Source organism: Podarcis vaucheri (assembly GCF_965113315.1).
Source record: "Podarcis vaucheri genome assembly, chromosome: 18".
Lineage (NCBI taxonomy): Eukaryota > Metazoa > Chordata > Lepidosauria > Squamata > Lacertidae > Podarcis > Podarcis vaucheri.
Window position 1 is genome coordinate 3,281,808 of NC_138756.1, and position 18,784 is coordinate 3,300,591.

General features: G+C 48.6%; 1 protein-coding gene across 3 annotated transcripts in view; it reads right to left on the minus strand.

Moving 5' to 3' along the window:
- CSNK1G2 (casein kinase 1 gamma 2) overlaps window positions 1-18,784 on the minus strand; it is a 59,460-nt gene that overhangs the window by 39,830 nt on the left and 846 nt on the right. Inside the window, exon 1 of one of the 3 annotated variants that reach the window (XM_082206520.1) lies at window positions 1,515-1,667. The exons of the other annotated variants lie outside the window; for them this stretch is intronic. The gene's annotated coding sequence lies outside the window, so the exon portion shown is untranslated. Of the gene's footprint in view, window positions 1-1,514; window positions 1,668-18,784 lie in introns of those variants that run through there. 3 annotated transcript variants of the gene reach the window in all.

An 18,784-nucleotide genomic window follows, 5' to 3' on the forward strand; every position in this document is an offset into this window, starting at 1 on the left:
TAATAGCGCTAATCCGCTAATTCGTCAATGGGCTTGCTTCGCAAGACGAAAAAACTGCTAGACGAAGAGAATCACAGAACAGATTCTTTTCGTCTTGCGAGGCACCATTGTAGAGCGAAAAATACGGTAATTCGTTCTGGAGGTCCGTTCTTAACCTGAAACTGTTCTTAACCTGAAGCACCACTTTAGCTAATGGGGCCTCCTGCTGCCGCTGCGCGATTTCTGTTCTCATCCTGAAGCAAATTTCTTAACCCGAAGTACTATTTCTGGGTTAGCGGAGTCTGTAACCTGAAGCATATGTAACCAGAGGTACCACTGTATAGAAGTTCATTGCCAAACGGCCCCTGAAACCTCAGTTGCAGGGGCCGAAACGGACCTGGGTGCAAGAGCTCCGTTCTATCCCACAACTGGCGTTAAGAAGCATCTGTTCCCCTAGCCCTGGAGGCAGAGCAGAGGCCTTGTGGCTAGTATTGTTAGTAGTACTAGTAGTAGTAGTAGTAGTAGTTGCCATCGACAGCCCTCTCCTCCTCCACAGATTTGTCCAACCCTCTTGCAAAGCCATCCAAGGTTGGTGTTCACTGCTGACCACTGCGGCAGAGAGTTCCGCAGGTTAGCTGCGCACTAAGTATCTCACAGCGCCATCGCTTTCTCAAGAAGCCCCTCGGAACGCAACTGCGCTCACGATCCCAGGAAACTATGGTCCAGAATTGCAGTTTTGATTTTCTCCCTTAGGGAAGCATTTCACAATCAATAATAAGAATAAGAATAAGAATAAGTGAAGAGGGTTATGGCTGGTGGAAGGGGCAGGGGGGAATTTCCCCCCAAAGAACCAAAACACCCCGTTTTTAAAAAGGTGCCCTGTTAATCTGGATTAGGAAAGGCCTCTCTTAAAGAGGGGAGAAATGGCAGGAAACTCCCAAGCGACTGCCAGCGAGGCGGAGAAAGGCGTGCTCATCCTAATTAAAGGGGGAGCTAAAGAGGGTTAATTTTGTTCTTAAATAAAGTTCTGATGTCTTGCCAGTGGAAAGCCGGCGCGTCAAGGAGACAGGGCTGCTGAAGGACTAGCTTTCTACACACAAGGAAATAAAAATGAGGTGAAGCCCAGGAATAAAATAATGTCTCGCCAGGGGAAAGCTAGCATGACAAAGGGATGGGAACGTTGATGGGCTAGTTTTCGATGCGGAAGGGTAGCTTTTCGGATCCTGTGAACAAACGCTGCTGCCGCCCAATAGCCTCACACGTCCAAAGTTCTCCCCAAGATTCAAGATACCAGGAAATTGCCAAGTTTTTGAGCTCAGGTAAACACAGACAGAACAGGAGGGGGTGCACATCCTACGCTCCAAGACGCTGGGAGGAAGAAGAGAAGAGGCAAAAGGGCCAGGGGTCCACCCTTGAGCATCCCCCCAAGGCACCCAGGTGACCCATTGAAAGCAGGATCCTGGGACTCCAAACCAGAACCAGAAGTCCAACTTGTTCCCACGGTGTGTTTAACACACATTTTCCAGCTTCCGTACCCTCCTCCTTCTCCTTCCTTGTCTCCAGAGAGGCGGCTGCCATTTCCCCAAATATAAATCTCTATCTCCCGATTTGCACAAGCATGGTTTTTCTTAGGGAGGGGGGAAAAGAAAAACCTTGCCGTGGAACAGCCCGGAGAAACGCTTCCGTGTGTGTCTCTCTCTGTCTCTCCAACCCAGCAAACGGAGACTCTTTTTCTATTTCCTGGTTTGACTGCCGAAAGCAGGCGGGGAGAGGAGGGAGGAAGCGACACCAAGCAAGTTCTCAGAGACCTAGCGAGCGCATCGGCCGACTCTACGTCAAAGAGGAGGAGGCGGAGGAAGAGGCCGGGCTCTGGGGAAAAAGGAAGCCACATCATAAACAGATGAGCGGAACCACGGTGCCGGCAGAACCACGGCAGCGCTGGTGGTGAAGGTTTGGCTAAGAGTGGGGCTGCCCAGGAGGGAAAACTGGCCCCTCCACAAATCCATGCGCACACGCTAATATGTGCCATGTTCTGTGCTGTGTTACAAACGCAAAATATATCAGCTGTCTCTGAGAGCTTGTAGGGAGCTGCGACTCTTGCAGAAGTCTCCGTCCAGTTTCAGGCACACTTTCTCCCCTCTACCAGCAAAAAAAACCAGCAACCCATTTTCGTTTCCCCCCCTGTTATCAACACAAAAAGTACAGCGGTCATGGAGCCAAGTTTGCGTGTTTTTATGTTGCAAACCGCCCCGAAATCTGCCGATGAAAGGCTGTCCACAAATGTTAATAGTACAGTGGTACCTCGGGTTACATACGCTTCAGGTTACATATGCTTCAGGTTACAGACTCCGCCACCCCAGAAATAGTACCTTGGGTTAAGAACTTTGCTTCAGGATGAGAACAGAAATCGTGCTCCGGCGGCGCGGTGGCAGCGGGAGGCCCCATTAGCTAAAGTGGTGCTTCAGGCTAAGAACAGTTTCAGGTTAAGAACGGACCTCTGGAACGAATTAAGTTCTTAACCCGAGGGAGCTGATAATAGTATCAGCTGTCTGGTGTAAGGAACACAGATATAGTGGACACTCGGGTTGCGAGCGTGATCCGTGCAGGAGGCACGTTCGCAACCCGCAGCGCCATGTCTGAGCACGCGGAGGTTGCGATTCTGCACATGCGCAAAGCACGATTTAGTGTTTCTGCGCATGCGCCGAAACCCGGAAGTAACCCATTCTGGTACTTTCGGGTTTCGGCACATCCATAACCTGAAAACACGCAACCTCACGCGTCTGTAACCCGAGGTATGTCTGTATAAGTTAATCGTCTGGGAATTGTAGCGCTGTGGGTGTTGTCAGGAGACACTCTATCCTCCCCCCAGAGCTACAGTTCCCAGAGTGGTTTGATAATCGTTCTACAACTCTGGGAGTTATAGCTCATGGAGAGGAATATGGGGTCTCCCAACAACTCTCTGCTTCTCTTAGCAAACTACAACTCCCAGAATGCTTCGCAGGAAGCTGCAAGTGTTTAATGTGGCGTGATCCCGCTTTAAATGCATAGTGCAGATCATAGAACTGTAGGGTAGGAAGGGGCCACGAGGGTCTTCTAGTCCAGCCCCCTGTGTGGGACTCAAAACCAGGACCCTGAAATTAAGAGTTTCATGCTCTCCTGACTGAGCTGGTGTTCAGCAGCCATTCCTGATTATTCCAAATCACTACTGAGTTTGCACTGCCCTGCAATTAATTGCTTTGATGCAGGGTTTGAAATTAGCAGGGCGCCAGGCGCCTTTAGATTCAGAATTTGCAAGCACCTCAAAAAACCGGGGTGCCATTTTTTGTCTGTGGCTGACACTCAAGGATTACTAAAATGTATGTGCTTTGAAGCCTTGAAACATGTTAAAAATAGACAATATGTTAAGGAGTTTGACAATAAAGAAAAGTATGGTATCAATATTGTAAACACCAAATTAAACATGTACAGTGGTACCTTGGTTTACGAACTTAATCCATTCCGGAAGTCCGTTCTTATACCAAAACTGTTCTTAAACCAAGGCGTACTTTTCCTAATAAGGTTTCCCGCTGCCAGTGCCCTTCCACCGTTCGGATTCTGTGATTAGACAGAGGTAAAGTTTGCAAACCGGGACACTACTTCTGGTTTTGCGGAGTTTGTAAACCGAATCGTTCTTAAACAGGACTGTTCTTAAACCGAGGTACCACTGTATTAACAATTTCCGCTAAAAATGTGATATTAACAATGTGTCACTTATGTGAATTGTATATTAGTTCATGCTTATCAAAATAATAATTAAAAAGTGTTGTCGACCCCCCCCAAATGGCGACTAGACATTCTGTTTTGGCACCCACAACCCCATTTGGCTCCTAGCTTTTCTACCGCAGTTTCTAACACTCCTTTGATGGATTGCTGCCTTATTTCTAGGCTACGCATTTTTTATCTGTTTTACCGGGCTTCCAATATCTGACCATTTCCCACGCCGTCCTTGCGGCCAGCCGTTTTGTTTTCAGTGTTGCGGCTGCAAAAGCAGGGGGCAAACAGCACACCAAAACCAAAGACCGCGGCCCGGGTTCGAATCACCACTCAACATCTGAAGACCGCTGGGCGACCTCAGGGGGGACGGTCAGCCTCCCTCTTTTCCACCTGGTCTCACCTCACAAGGTTGTTGTTAAGGATTTAAAAATATACAGGCAGGGGCAATGACCATATATAGTCTTTAAAGAAAGCTTTGGTTAAAATTATGCTATACAGTGGATGCTCGCATCGCGAACGTGATCCGTGCGGGATGCATGTTTGCAACCTGCAGCTGCACATCTGTGCACACATGGGTTGCGATTCGGCGCTTCTGCGCATGCGTGAACACCGAAACCCGGAAGTAATCCGTTCCTGGACTTCCAGGTTTCGGCGGTCCGTCACCTGAAAAAACGCAACCTGACGTGTCTGTAACCCGAGGTAGGACTGTACAGTGGTACCTCGGGTTACATATGCTTCAGGTTACAGACTCTGTAACCCAGAAATAGTACCTCGGGTTAAGAACTTTGCTTCAGGATGAGAACAGAAATTGCACTCCGGCGGCGGCGGCAGGAGGCCCTATTAGCTAAAGTGGTGCTTCAGGTTAAGAACAGTTTCAGGTTAAGAACAGACCTCTGGAATGAATTAAGTACTTAACCCGAGGTACTACTGTATATAAAATGAACAGAGGAATAAAAATGTGCCACGATTGTGTTTTGTGTGTGTTCATGCACTCTTGAAATTGTGCATTTCAGCTGGTGGGGAGATTCCGGAGCTGCCTTTAGCACAGTTGATCTTTTTCCAGGACTAATTCAAATGTTTGTGTGTTGACTGGAATAATTTCCTGCCCGCAGCCTGTTGTGTCTATAAAGCAAGCGTTGCCAGACCCCCCCCTCCCCCCTCAGCCAATAAATATTAAAAGTCCCTTCTCCAAAAGCCAGAATTTTGGCAGCAGGCCAGCAGATATCCCTCCTTCCCTAATTCCCCAGCCACCTAAAAACACAGAAACGTTTATCCAGCGTTTCTGGGTTAAACTGGTCATCCACCGCCCAGAGTGGCTGGGGCAACCCTGTCAGATGTGTGGGGTAGTATTATATTATTATTATTATTAATATTATAAATTTTATTTATACCCCAGCCAGAGCCAGGCTCAGGGCGGCTAACACCAGTAAAATTACAGTAAAAACATAAGGGGAGGGGAGGAACCAATTTAAAAGACAATGGTACCTCTGGGGAGAATGCAATCCGCAGGGGCGCATCTGCGCACATGCAGGTTGCAATTCGCCGCTTCTGCACATGCGCGTAATGTCATTTTGCGCGTCTGCGCATGCACGAGTGGTGACACTTTCCGGTACTTCCGGGTTGCAACCTGAAGAAACGTATCATGAAGCAAACGTAATATGAAGTATGACTGTACAGGTTAAAATGCAATTTAAAATGCAGCCTCATTTTAAAAGTACAGTGGTACCTCAGGTTAAGAACTTAATTCATTCCGGAGGTCCGTTCTTAACCTGAAGCACCACTTTAGCTAATGGGGCCTCCTGCTGCCACCGGAACACAATTTCCGTTCTCATCCTGAAGCGAAGTTCTTCACCCAAGGCACTATTTCTGGGTTAGCGGAGTCTGTAACCTGAAGCATCTGTAACCTGAAGTGTATGTAACCCGAGGTACCACTGTAGCCCATAAATCAAAACTGTAAGGGAAGGGAAACATAAGGGTCAGACTGAGTCCAAACCAAAGGCCAGGCGGAACAGCTCTGTCTTGCAGGCCCTGCGGAAAGATGTCAAGTCCCACAGGGCCCTGGTCTCTTGGGACAGAGCGTTCCACCAAGTCGGGGCCGGTACTGAAAAGGCCCTGGCCCTAGTTGAGATCAGTCTAACCACCTTGCGGCTTGGGACCTCCAAAATGTTGATGTTGTTAATGGAGGACCTTTCTTCAGAGGAGGACAAGTACTTCTGGACCCACTCGTGCCTTCCACCACCACTGACCCTAACCTCCGCTGTCTATGCTCTGGTAACTTCTTGGCTAGATTACTGCAGATCACTCTCTGTGGGGCTGCCCTTGGAGATAACCCAATCTCGCAGAATTTGGCTACCGGGATTAACAAACAGGATTTTAAGGTCTGAGTGTATTGCACCAGTTCTTGCCTAAACTGCGCTGGTTACCCAGTTAAGTTTCTTGTTTGTTTCAACCTCTAAAAGCCCTAGATGGCTGAGGACTCCTTATCCCTCAGGGGGGTCACCTCTCTGCCCGTGGACCGGCCTGGAATCTGCCTCCAACCTGTTCAGAATTAGCCAGGCGCCAGGCACATTTTGCACTTGGCTATCGGCCATAGGGCCGCGGGTGGCACTGTGGGTTAAACCACAGAGCCTAGGACTTGCCGATCAGAAGGTCGGCAGTTTGAATCCCCGCGACGGGGTGAGGTCCCGCTGTTTGGTCCCAGCTCCTGCCAACCTAGCAGTTCAAAAGCACGTCAAAGTGCAAGTAGATAAATAGGTACCACTCCGGCGGGAAGGTAAACGGCGTTTCCGTGCGCTGCTCTGGTTCGCCAGAAGCGACTTAGTCATGCCGGCCACATGACCTGGAAGCTGTACGCCAGCTCCCTCGGCCAATAAAGCGAGATGAGTGCTGCAACCCCAAAGTCAGCCACGACTGGACCTAACGGTCAAGGGTCCCTTTACCCTTTACCAGCCACCTGCAACCAAGTGACAATGCCTGGACACTAGGATGGCTCCTGACATCTCCACAATCTGGGGATCCTTGAATCTGGACTGTTTTCGCACACTAATACCGCATCCTGTAAAATTCTATCCGTTATCTATTATCTGCACGATTGGAATGAATTTCAGCAACCAAAATGCTTTTTTCTGTGAATCCTGTTGGAGTAAGCCAATATATATGCGGACTATCACTGGATCAAGTTGACTTTTCCTCTTTTAAGTTCTCAAAGCTATTAAGCGAGTTCAGGGTTGTCCTCTGAACTAGCCAGATGTTTAACTGAGAATCAGTCAGAGTCAGTCCATCACTTGGAAAATAAGACTTTAGACCAGTCTTGCCCCAGAATGGCAACTAGACATTCTTTTTGGCTACTGCAACCTTGGCCTTAAGGAGTCCTTTGGTTCCTAGCTTATATATCTGAGTTTCTAACCCTGCACCCACCAGTAAGCATGTGGCCCCCAGAATATTTTTGCAGTCGGGAGGAACATGGACCTCCTGCCAGAACAATCGTCATACCTCGGCTCCCGAACGCCTTGGGAGTCGAACATTCCAGCTCCCGAACGATCGGAAACTGGAAGTGATTGTTCCGATTTTCAAATGGCTTTTTGGAAGCCGAACATGCGATGGGAGCTTCCTGCAGCCAATCAGAAGCCGCGCTTTGGAAGTTGAACGTTTCAGAAGGCGAATGGACTTCCAGAACGGATTCTGTTCAACCGCCGACGTATGACTGACAGAATCATAGAATTCCGGAGCTGAGAGAGAACCCAGAGATCATCTAGTCCAAGGGTCAGCAAACTTTTTCAGCAGGGGACCGGTCCACTGTCCCTCAGACCTTGTGGGTGGCTGGACTATATTTTTTTTAAAAAAAAAATGAGTAAATTCCTGTGCCCCACAAATACCCCAGAGATGCATTTTAAATAAAAAGACACATTCTACTCATGTAAAAACACATTGATTTCCGGACTGTCTGCGGGTTGGATTTAGAAGGCGATTGGGCCGGATCGGGCCCCCGGGCCTTAGTTTGCCTACCCATGATCTAGTCCAGGCATAGGCAACCTCGGCCCTTCCAGATGTTTTGGGACTACAACTCCCATCATCCCTGGCTAACAGGACCAGTGGTCAGGGATGATGGGAATTGTAGTCCCAAAAACATCTAGTCGAACCCACTGCAACACAACTGCTTCTGTATTTTGCGCTGTACTCAAATGTTGTGCTCTCTTTCCAAAGGAACATCCCTGACACCCCCAAACCCTCCAAAAACAGGACAACACAGAAACTCTCGATGGCCACAAGAGGGGAGGGAGAGGCATGAATGCTGCCTCTGTCTCTTCCAGATGCTAAAAATCAGGCCAGCTCTAACTCCCCGCCTACCATAATTCCTGGGCTCCACCTTTTCTAGACAAGTCAGCACACACCTGGTTGGAATATACAGATATTTATATATTATGCAGTGCAATACCGAAGGGAGTGACGAGATGTCACAATGGAAAAAAATAAAAAGCACACACAAATCTTTAAGCAGCGCCGTGTGGGAATCACAAAGAAAACAGGAAAGCACTAAAAATAACGAGCACACACAGATTTTTGCAGCGCTGCACAAGCCAGGGGTCTTAATAAAACATTTCCCCGCCCATGCTGGAAAAATAAAGGAAGAGGAGGGTTTGGGGGGAAGGTGTGGGGAGGACAAGATGTCGTGCGCAGGATCCTATCGTCCCAGGAGTGTTTCAGGTTCTCTCAACCCAGGGGAAAAGTCGGCAAGTCTTTTAAACAAGGCTCGGCAAATCTCCGCTCCCCGGATCTCCCGGGACGAACAATCAGAGGTTCTCTCCTCCGCGAGATCAAGCGAAGGAGCAAAACAAGTTGCCCCGGGATCCTGGGTCGCAGGTGGCGTGAGAAACACACTCCCCTGCAAGGAACGGCAGCGGCTTTTAAGTTTCCTCTGAACATAAAGGCGACACGGTACACAAGTTCATAAAATTATGAACAGAATGCAGAATGGTTTTCCTCCATCCCTCCCAACGCTAGAACCCTGGGCGTCCGACGGAGCCGGTGTTCCAGTGCTCGGATCCTTCTCACTGGTGCCCCATAGGCATCTGGTTGGCTGCAGTGAGAGAAGGACGCTGGACTAGATGGGTCATTTGGCCTGGTCTCCAGCAGCCAGCATCTTCTTGCGCTCTTGTGGAACCTCCACAGCCAGAGACAGTCTATCTGTATTCCCAGCTTCTTGTGGGTATTTTGCCACTGGGGGACTAGACAGACCACTGGTCCCATTCGGCAGTCTCTCATGATGCTCTTATGCGCAACTAGGCATGGCGCCACACAAGGGATGCCCAGTCGCCTTGAAACTGGCAAAACCAGGGTTGCTCCCTGTGTCAAATTCCAAAGTACAGTGGACGCTCGGGTTGTGAACGTGATCCATGCAGGATGCACGTTCGCAATCCAAAGCGTTCGCAACCCAAAGCGGCTCGTCTGCGCATGCACGGGTTGCGATTCGGCGCTTCTGTGCATAGCGCAATTTAGCGCTTCTGAGCATGCGCGGCCGCTGAAACCCATTCTGGTAGTTCCGGGTTTCGGCAGTCGGTAACCCCAAAATACGCAACCTGAAGCATCTGTAACCCGAGGTATGACTGTTTCTCCTTTATCCTGAACAAATCATGTGTCTGTTTTTATTAAGCATTTGAGCAATACTCTGTTAAACCACAGAGCCTAGGGCTTGCCGATCAGAAGGTTGGCGGTTCGAATCCCCGCAATGACGGAGTGAGCTCCCGTTGCTCGGTCCCTGATCCTGCCACCTAGCAGTTCGAAAGCACATAAAAGTGCAAGTAGATAAATAGGTACTGTTCTGGCGGGAAGGTAAACGGCGTTTCCGTGTGCTGCTCTGGTTTGCCAGAAGCGGTTTAGTCCTGCTGGCCACATGACCTGTAAGCTGTACGCCGGCTCCCTCGACCAATAAAGCAAGATGAGCGCCGCAACCCCAGAGCCGGTCACGACTGGACCTAATGGTCAGGGGTCCCTTTACCTTTTCCTTCAACCAATTATTTCTTCCCTCCATTCTTTCCCCCCGTTCCCTTGTGGCCCTGTTGAATACTGAACCACCTGTCTTTGAGCTCTACACACAGGAAGGTAGAGAACAGAGGAATCACAGGACGGTGGGTTTGGAAGGAACCCCAAACATCGTTGTCTAGTCTAGCTCAACCCTAGGAGTAAAGTAAGTTTTTAAGAAAGATGTAAAAAATGCAGTGGGTGAAATCTGGTTTCCAGCATTGCAATATATCACCAGCTAAACATTGCAATATACCAATATCTGAATATATCGCAATGTCTGAAATAAGGATGGAGTTATGTAGAGGCACTGACTGCATAGGACACAAAAACAAAAACACACACATCACAATTCGCGATATATTGCCAGGTCAAAAACTACAAAACGAATACAGTCATACCTGGGGTTACAGCCACTTCAGGTTGCGTTTTTTCGGGTTACGGACTGTTGAAACCCGGAAATACTGGAACGGGTTACTTCAGGGGTTCGGCGGTCGTGCATGCGCAGAAGCACTAAATCGCTCTTTGTGCATGTGCCAAATCGCAACCTGCGTGTGCGCAGACGCACCACTGCGGGTTGCAAATGCGCATCCCGCACAGATCATGTTCGCAACCCGAGTGTCCACTGTATCAAGATATGGACTTCAAGCCAGTTTTGTGCATCCAGTCTAGCTCCTGCAAACCCATCAGTGGAGGTGTTTAAAGGGGGGGCATTTTTTGGGGAGAGGCTTGCCTTCCCCTCCGCACCACAAAGCTTTCGCTCCGCCATCGTAAAAGAGGACTAACGGAGAGTCGGAGGGGCAGCCCCACCCTGTTGCCCCTTCGCAGCCCTCATTCCCCAGCTGTTTTTGGAGGAGCGCTTGCGGGCCCCCCCCCCGCCCGCCCCAGAGAAATGCGATGCCCGCAATTTGGCTCAGGGCGGCTGTGAATGAGGCGTTTCATGCATGCTGTCCGTGCAGGAGAGCGGCCGACAGACATGCCTGTGTGCTCGCGCTCCTGAAAGAAAAACAACGATTTGCAGGACACGCAGATACGCTACCGGTCTCTCCAAACAGGCTCCTAGCTAGAGCCAATCGGAAACTCTAAGAAACTGGAGAAAGGGAAAAAGAAACCCAGTGCCGTTCTCAAACTGGCAGCGCCGCTTTCGAAGGAGCAAAGTCTGCCATCTTGGTTCAGCCTGGCGCCCGGAACCATCTGAACGTATCTGTGCCATTCAGGGCAGTGCTAGAATTCCCCCCGGCGCGTGGCGTGTTTCCAGTTTCAAACAAGTGGAGGCCTCCAGGTGCTTCCTGTGAATGTCTTACCTGCCCACCCCCCAAAAAAACCCTGCACACATTCCACTTCTCTTTTCTCGCTTTCTGCACTAAGTTTTCCTAGAGCAGGTTTATAAATAGCTGTCTGCCTTGCGGCATGTCAGGTCTACCTCCGGGCAACGTTGAAGTTGGAAGAAGTTTGGCACTCCCTTTTCTTTTCTAAGCTCTAGGACAGGGGTCTGCAACCTTTAAGACAAAAAGAGCCACTTGGACCCGTTTCCAAAGAAAAAAACAACTGGGAGCCGCAAAACTCGTCATTATAAAAATAACTTTTTTGTCACTTTTTAAATTATTTCTTTGTTTGACCCCTCAGAATTACTCCTTCTCATAGAAATGAACGTTAAATTAACAAGTTACCTTTTTTGTGTGTGTGTGTTCTTCACTCCCCTTCAAAACAGTGACCAGCGTACATGCCCCCTTTCAATGCAGTGACCAGCGTACATGCCCCTTACAATGTTGCGGGTGGGTGGGTGGGAAGGCGACGTCGGGACGGTGCATGACTAACGCACGCACCGCCCCCATGCGACGTCACAGCCAGTACAGTGCCCGCCGCAATGGGGAGTGTTGGGGCGCACAATGCGCCTCCTCCCCTCGCTAGTATCCGCCCTGGAGCCACGGCAAAGGTGTAAAAGAGCCACATGCGGCTCCGGAGCCGCGGGTTGCAGACCCCTGCTCTAGGAGGTTGCTAGGTTGCTCTTGACCTGTCCCTAAAATAATATATATATATATTAAAAAATGGCCAAAAAAATACTGCCGCCATTCTTTGTCAAGCTTGAGCACTGCACTGTGTGGGGCAGCCCTTGGAGAGTGCCCGCGAATTCCAGGTGGTTCAGTTTAAGAAGGATGTTGACAAGCAGGAAGGTGTGATGCTCAAGGGTCTGGAAAGCAAGCCTGGTGAGGAACGGTTGAAGGAGCTGGGGACGTTTAGCCTAGGAGAGAGGAGACTGAGAGGAGATAGGAGAGCCAGCTGTTGCCTGGAAGATGGAGCCAGTTTGTTCCCTCCTGCTCTGGAAGGCAGGACCCAATCCAACAGCTTCAATTGACAAGAAAGGAGATTCTGACTAAATACAGTGGTGCCTCGCAAGACGAAAAACTCGCTAGACGAAAGGGTTTTGTGTTTTTTGAGCTGCTTCGCAAGACGAATTTCCCTATGGGCTTGCTTCGCAAGACGGAAACGTCTTGCAAGTTTGTTTCCTTTTTCTTAACACCGTTAATACAGCTGCAACTTGACTTCGGGGAGCAACTCACAGAACGCGGTGTGGTAGCCTTTTTTGAGGTTTTTGAAGACTTTGGTATTTTTGAAGCTTTTCCGAAACTTTCCCAACACCGTACTTCGCAAGACGAAAAATTCGCTAGACGAAAAAACTCGCGGAATGAATTAATTTCGTCTTGCGAGGCACCACTGTATCAGGAAGAACTTTCTGAGTGTACCAGCTGTTTGACAGTGGAACGGGTTCCCTTGCAAGGTGATGGACTCTCCTTCCTTGGAGGTTTTTAAGCAGAGGCTGGGTGGCATTCTCTGTCATGGATGCTTTAGTTGAGATTCCTACATTGCAGGGGGTTGGACTGGATGACCCTCGGGGTCCCTTCTATGATTCTATGATTCTAAGAGCTCTGAAAACAGGGACTAGGCCATGACAACTGGGCTTCCCCTCCTTTCCTGGCTTGATTTTCGGTACAGTGGTACCTCTGGTTGCGAACAGGATCCGTTCTGGAGCCCCGTTTGCAACATGAGTAGAACGCAACCTGCGTCTGTGCGGGTCACGATTTGCCACTCCTGCGCATGTGCGTGACATCATTGTGAGCATCTGCGCATGCGCGATCGGCAAAACCCGGAAGTAACCCGTTCCGTTACTTCTGGGTCGCTGCAGGACGCATCCTGGAAGAACGTAACCTGAACCGAACGTAACAAGAGGTATGACTGTATGGTGCAAAAGTATTTGAAGGAACAGATTCACCAAGAAGCACTAAGCAAACTATCAATGGAAAGGAGTGGAGAAAAGATTTTGGAGGCTTTTTGGAACAGCCTTTAAGTTGCTATTGGTTGACAACATAAATTCATCTTCTAGTGTGGTACCTTCCCCACTTTTGGAACTCACTGCCTATTGGCGCATTTGCTTGCTAAAACAGTTTTGTTTAGGTAATGCTGACATGTGATTTAACCTGTTTTTTCAGCTTTTCGGTGATTGTAATTTAAACAAAAACTCATCCGGGTCACTTCATTTATTAAACTTTGCTGAGGCGGCTTTGCAAAACTCGGCGTGTGTGGGGCAGCTGGCTGGAGGTGTGGAGAGGCTTTCAAGCTTTTGGCCAAGGAGTCTCTGCTGCAAAGCACCTGCTCCCAGGGAGCTGCCTTATAATACAGAGTCAGACCCTCTGCACTGACTGGCAGAGTATCAGAAGGCATCGAAACGAAGGCCTGTATCAGGAAGTTCGGGTTCCAAAGAATGTTCGCAAACCGGAACACTCACTTTTACAGAGTTCGGGAGCCAAAGCGTTCGACTTGCAAACCCGGAAGTGACTGTTCTGCTTTATGAACATTCTTTGGAACCCGAACATCTGACGTGGCTTCCGATTGGCTGCAGGACAGCCAATCAGAAGCCGCGCTGTGGTTTCCGAACGTTTTGGAAGTCAGACTTCCAGAACAGATTCCTTTCGACTTCCAACGTATGACTGCATTATTCTCACCAACTGCACTGTTAAGGTTCCAGACCTGGCAGTTCTAACAAACCGGGAGAAAAGGAACTGCCTTACCAAGTTAGTCCGTCTAATTTAATATTGCCAACACTGACCAGCAGCAGCTTTCTCCAGAGTTTTGGGCAGGGAACCTTCTCAGTGCTACCTGGGGAGATAAATGGGACCCTCTGGACAGGGCGAGAAACTCAGATACAGACGTTAACCGCCAAATGGCACCTTAAACCTAGGTTGCAGTCGCCACACTGAACTGTCTAGGCATCATTCTCCCCCCAATGAAATAATAGTAATCAGTGCTTTTTTTTCTTAAAAAAAATGTTTAGGGGTACAGTCGTACCTTGGGTTACAGACACTTCGGGTTGCGCAATTTTGGGTTGCGCACCGTGCCCTGGAATTACTTGAACGGGTTACTTCCGGGTTTCAGCACTTGTGCAGAAGTGCTAAATCACACTCTGCGCATGCGCAGAAGCACAAATCGCAACACACACATGCGCAGACACGCTACTGCGGTTTGCAAACGTGCCTCCCGCACGGATCACGTTTGCAACCCAAGCATCCACTGTACTCTCGTTTTCCTACTCATATTGAAATACTGTCCCTCAACGAGGCCAAACTTAAGATTCACAAAATGTTTAGGGGCATTCGTACCCCTGTGTCCCCCCCGAAAAAAAGCACTGATACTACTACTACTACTACTACTACGAATACAGTTGTACCTTGGATCCCGAACGGCTTGCAAGTCGAACGTTTTGGCTCCAGAACGCCACAAACCCAGAAGTGAATGTTCCAGTTTGTGAACGTTCCTTGGAACCTGAACATCCAATGTGGCTTCTGCAGCTTCTGATTGGCTGCAGGAGCTTCCTGCAGCCAATCGGGATCTCCATCTTGGTTTCCGAACGTTTTGAAAGTCGAACAAACTTCTAGAATGGATTCAGTTCGACTTCCAAGGTACCACTGCAATAATAAAATTCCACTTCTATACTGCTTTCATTTAAATTCCAATACCTCCTTTCTATATTACTATACAGAAAGTGGTTTATGAGCCGAAGAAACCACAGGACAGGCAGCAAAGATCACACACCTAATAAGCATCTGATCCAAGACAAAGTCACAATAACTTTAAAGAATAAACAACTTACAGAAAACAAAGCAATGTCAAATAAAGAAATATTAAACAACCCGTTAGAATGTAATAGTAAAATGTAAAACGCTTTTTATATTAAAGGGAAAAAATAACAAGCAGTTGACAACACATTAAAACGTCAAATCAAACAACCCAGAATAAAACAAATCCACGCTTCCAGTAAAATATTTCGGATCCCTTTCTCAGGGACATTTGGCTTTCCTCCCATTGATTTACCTACAGTGGACACTCGGGTTGTGAATGCGGTCCATGCAGAATGCACGTTCGCAACCTGCAGCACCTGCAACCCCAACAGTGCGTCTGCGCATGTGTGGGTTGCAATTCAGCACTTCTGCGCATGTGCAAAGCGTGATTTGGTGTTTCTGCACATGCGCAACCACCAAAACACGGAAGTAACCCGTTCCGGTACAGTGGTGCCTCGCAAGACGAAAATAATCCGTTCTGTGATTCTCTTCGTCTAGCGGTTTTTTCGTCTTGCAAAGCAAGCCCATTGATGGATTAGCGGCTTATCTGCTGATCAGATCAGCTGATAAGCGTCTTAGCGGCTTAGAAAAAGGGGGGGAGGGGAAAAAAACCAGCAGGAACTCGCAAGACATTGTCGTCTTGCGAAGCAAGCCCATAGGAAATTCGTTTTGCGAAGCACCTCCAAAACGGAAAACTCTTTCGTCTAGCGAGGCATTCGTCTTGCGGGGCACCACTGTACTTCCGGGTTTCGGCGGTCTACAACCCAAAAAAACGCAACCTGAAGCGTCTGTAACCTGAGGTATGACTGTACTTAATTTACAGAGCTGCCCCATAGCAGGAGGACTCTAGGAAGGCAGGGTGGCGTAGTGGTTAGAGTGTCGGACGAGGACCTGGGAGATCAGAGTTTGAGTCCCACTCAGTCATGGATCTCACTGGGCGACCTTGGAGTCATAGTCACAGTCTCCTGGCCCACCACACAGGGTCGTTGTGGGATTAATTGAGGAGGGGGTGGACCATGGCCTCCTTGGAGCAAAAGATGGGAGATAAATGAAATAAACGAGCTCTTCTGCTTATCTGCTTAAGAAAGCTGGAGGGGGAAGCCAGGTGGAGATGTTAGTCGCCGGCCTGGCCCCCAGAAAGAGCTCCATGCGGTTTAATGTTTTGTCAACTACTCAAAAATGAAAGTAATAATAATACGTACCATTGCAAAAAGAAAGAGAAAAAGATGCCTGGACATTCTGTTGTGTGGCGACAACAAGGTGGCATTTGGAGATAAGCTAATATATCGGGAGGGATGCGGGCGGCGCTGTGGGTTAAACCACAGAGCCTTGGGCTTGCCGATCAGAAGGTCGGCGGTTCGAATCCCCGCAATGACGGGGTGAGCTCCCGTTGCTCAGTCCCTACTCCTGCCAACCTAGCAGTTTGAAAGCACGTCAAAGTGCAAGTAGATGAATAGGTACCACTCCGGCAGGAAGGTAAACGGCGTTTCCGTGCGCTGCTCTGGTTCGCCAGAAGCGGCTTAGTCCTGCTGGCCACATGACCCAGAAGCTGTACGCCGGCTCCCTCGGCCAATAAAGCGAAATGAGCACCACAACCCCAGAGTCGGCCACGACTGGACCTAATGGTCAGGGGTCCCTTTACCTTTACTATATCGGAGTTTTCAACCCTGTATCAGCTGATGCCACAGAACTAGAAGCAAGTCACTGTTTCCCATGCGCAAGTGCTTTTAAGCTAACCACTGTGGAGCAGGAGATTCTCATGCGCCTCTCAGACTGAGCCTACCTCTCAGCGTTGTCAGGAGATTTAAGAACCACGGCGAAACATAAGCAGCGGGAAGAGGCTTAGCTGATGGGAAAGGATGTAGCTCTGCGACAGGGGGGCGGGTTAGCCCCCACCTTCCTGTTTAAAACCACAAAAACCCTGATGACTAGAGTCTTAAGCTTATTTTCAAAGGAAGTGGTGTATCTCAGTGGTAAGAGCACTTGCTTTGAATGTAAAAGGGCATTTGCAGGCTCAGCTGGCAGATGTCTCCTGCCTAAAAGCCCAGAGGGCGGCTGCCAGTCAGTGCAGCAGGTGAATGGTTCGACTCTGTCAAAGGCAGTGTGGTGTAGTGGTTAAGAGCGGTAGACTCGTAATCTGGTGAGCTGGGTTCGAGTTCCCGCTCCTCCACATGCGGTTTTCTGTTCTTCCGTGTAATGCAAATGTTGAAGCCCAGGGTTGTGGGTTCGAGTCCCGCACTGGGCAAAAAGATTCCCGCGCCGCAGAGGGTTGGACTAGATGACCCTCGTGGTCCCTTCCAACTCTATGATTCTATAAACAATTTCCCTTAGCCTGCATGGGAACAAACCAAAGCTTCTCCAGTGTCTTGTCAAGCTGTTCAGAATAAATATATATAAATAAATAAATCTTCCTAACTGAACACGACTGGCCTCATAAGCCAACCCCTTCTTTCCGAAGTTCCTAAACACCACATTTTATTTTTGAAACTGTTTCTCAGCATTTCACTCGCTGGGAGGAGGAGGGAGGGGGGAATCCGATGTATTTCCTGGTCAAATGTTCTACCGCCAGAAGGATTCGCACGCTTTGGTTTATCCGTTCCAGAAAGGCCTCGCCAGAATATAACAAGACCCAAGATAGTGACTTTGCAAACACAGTTCCGGGCAAATAAATCAGGGTTTTTATATATACAGCCTGCCTAACAGATTGCTTTAAAAACCTGCCACGAAGACACTTTGCACGCACACACACACACACAAGCAGAAACATAACAGGTTAGTGCTTGGAAAATAAAATTATAGAGAGAGCAAGAGTCACTCCAAATGGGTGGTCCCCTTTGCTCGGAGCGCCGCAGGCCTGCCCCCAGAAGGAATTACTCCCTATTCCCCCATCTCCAAAACCCACGAGACATTTTGATTTTTGACTGTCTGGGGGCAATTTAGGACGATAAGCAGAGAGAGAGAGAGAGAGAGAGAGAGAGAGAGAGAAAGAAAGAAAGAAGAGATGTTCCCTGCATAAAAAACCCCAAGGATTCAAAATCCCTTTATGTGTTTCACATCAAAACACTTTTTTTGGGGGGGGGGTGTTTTGGGAAGTTGGGAAGCGGCAGGATGAAGAAAAGATGCAAATAAAGGAGTTCTTTGCTTTAATAACAAAAGACTTGCTACAGATAACAGAAGGTTCCAAAGGGGGGAGGAAAACAAAACAGTATTGCAACAGTTAGATTTTCACTTTTTCTTTTTGCAATGGGGGGGGGGTTTGGTTTCCTACTAAGGAGGGATGAAAGAGAAACTCTAAAAGAGGAGGAAGAGAAAAGACAAGGCCTGGTCTGAGATGGGTGGAAAAGAAAATGAGGTGGGGGTTTGCCAAGCTGGGGGTTAAAAGGCATTCAGCTACAGTTGCACTGACCCTCATTCCCCCCCCAAAAAAACTCCCTTTTTTTGCTAAAGGTTCCTTTCATTTCCTCCTTTTGTCTCCCTCCCCCCTCACCTCTCTTTTCCCCTTCCTTTTCCACGAACACACCCAAGCTATGATGTTGCTAACCTACTGTTTTGGAAAAAGGGACTTTTTTTTGGGGGGGGGGTTGAGAAAGAAGCCCAGTTCCCACAGGGAGGAAAGGGGGAAAATGATAAAAGCAGGCTCAGAATAACAACTGTTTACCAGGAATTCTTTCTTTTCAGTTGCAATCATCATCATCATCTCATTGCAGTTTCAAAAGATAACCCTCCAAGTTAGAAACCACCACAGTTCAGGAACCACTTTCCTCCTCTCTTCAAATTGGGGAAGAAAATTTAAAAAGTTTTTTTTTTGGGGGGGGGGAGTTTCCAAAAAAAGCACTGAAAACATAATACAGCTTAAGCCCTGCTCTTTGTCTTGCAAAACGAAAGAAAGAAGACAAGGGAAGTTAAGAGCAAAACAAATA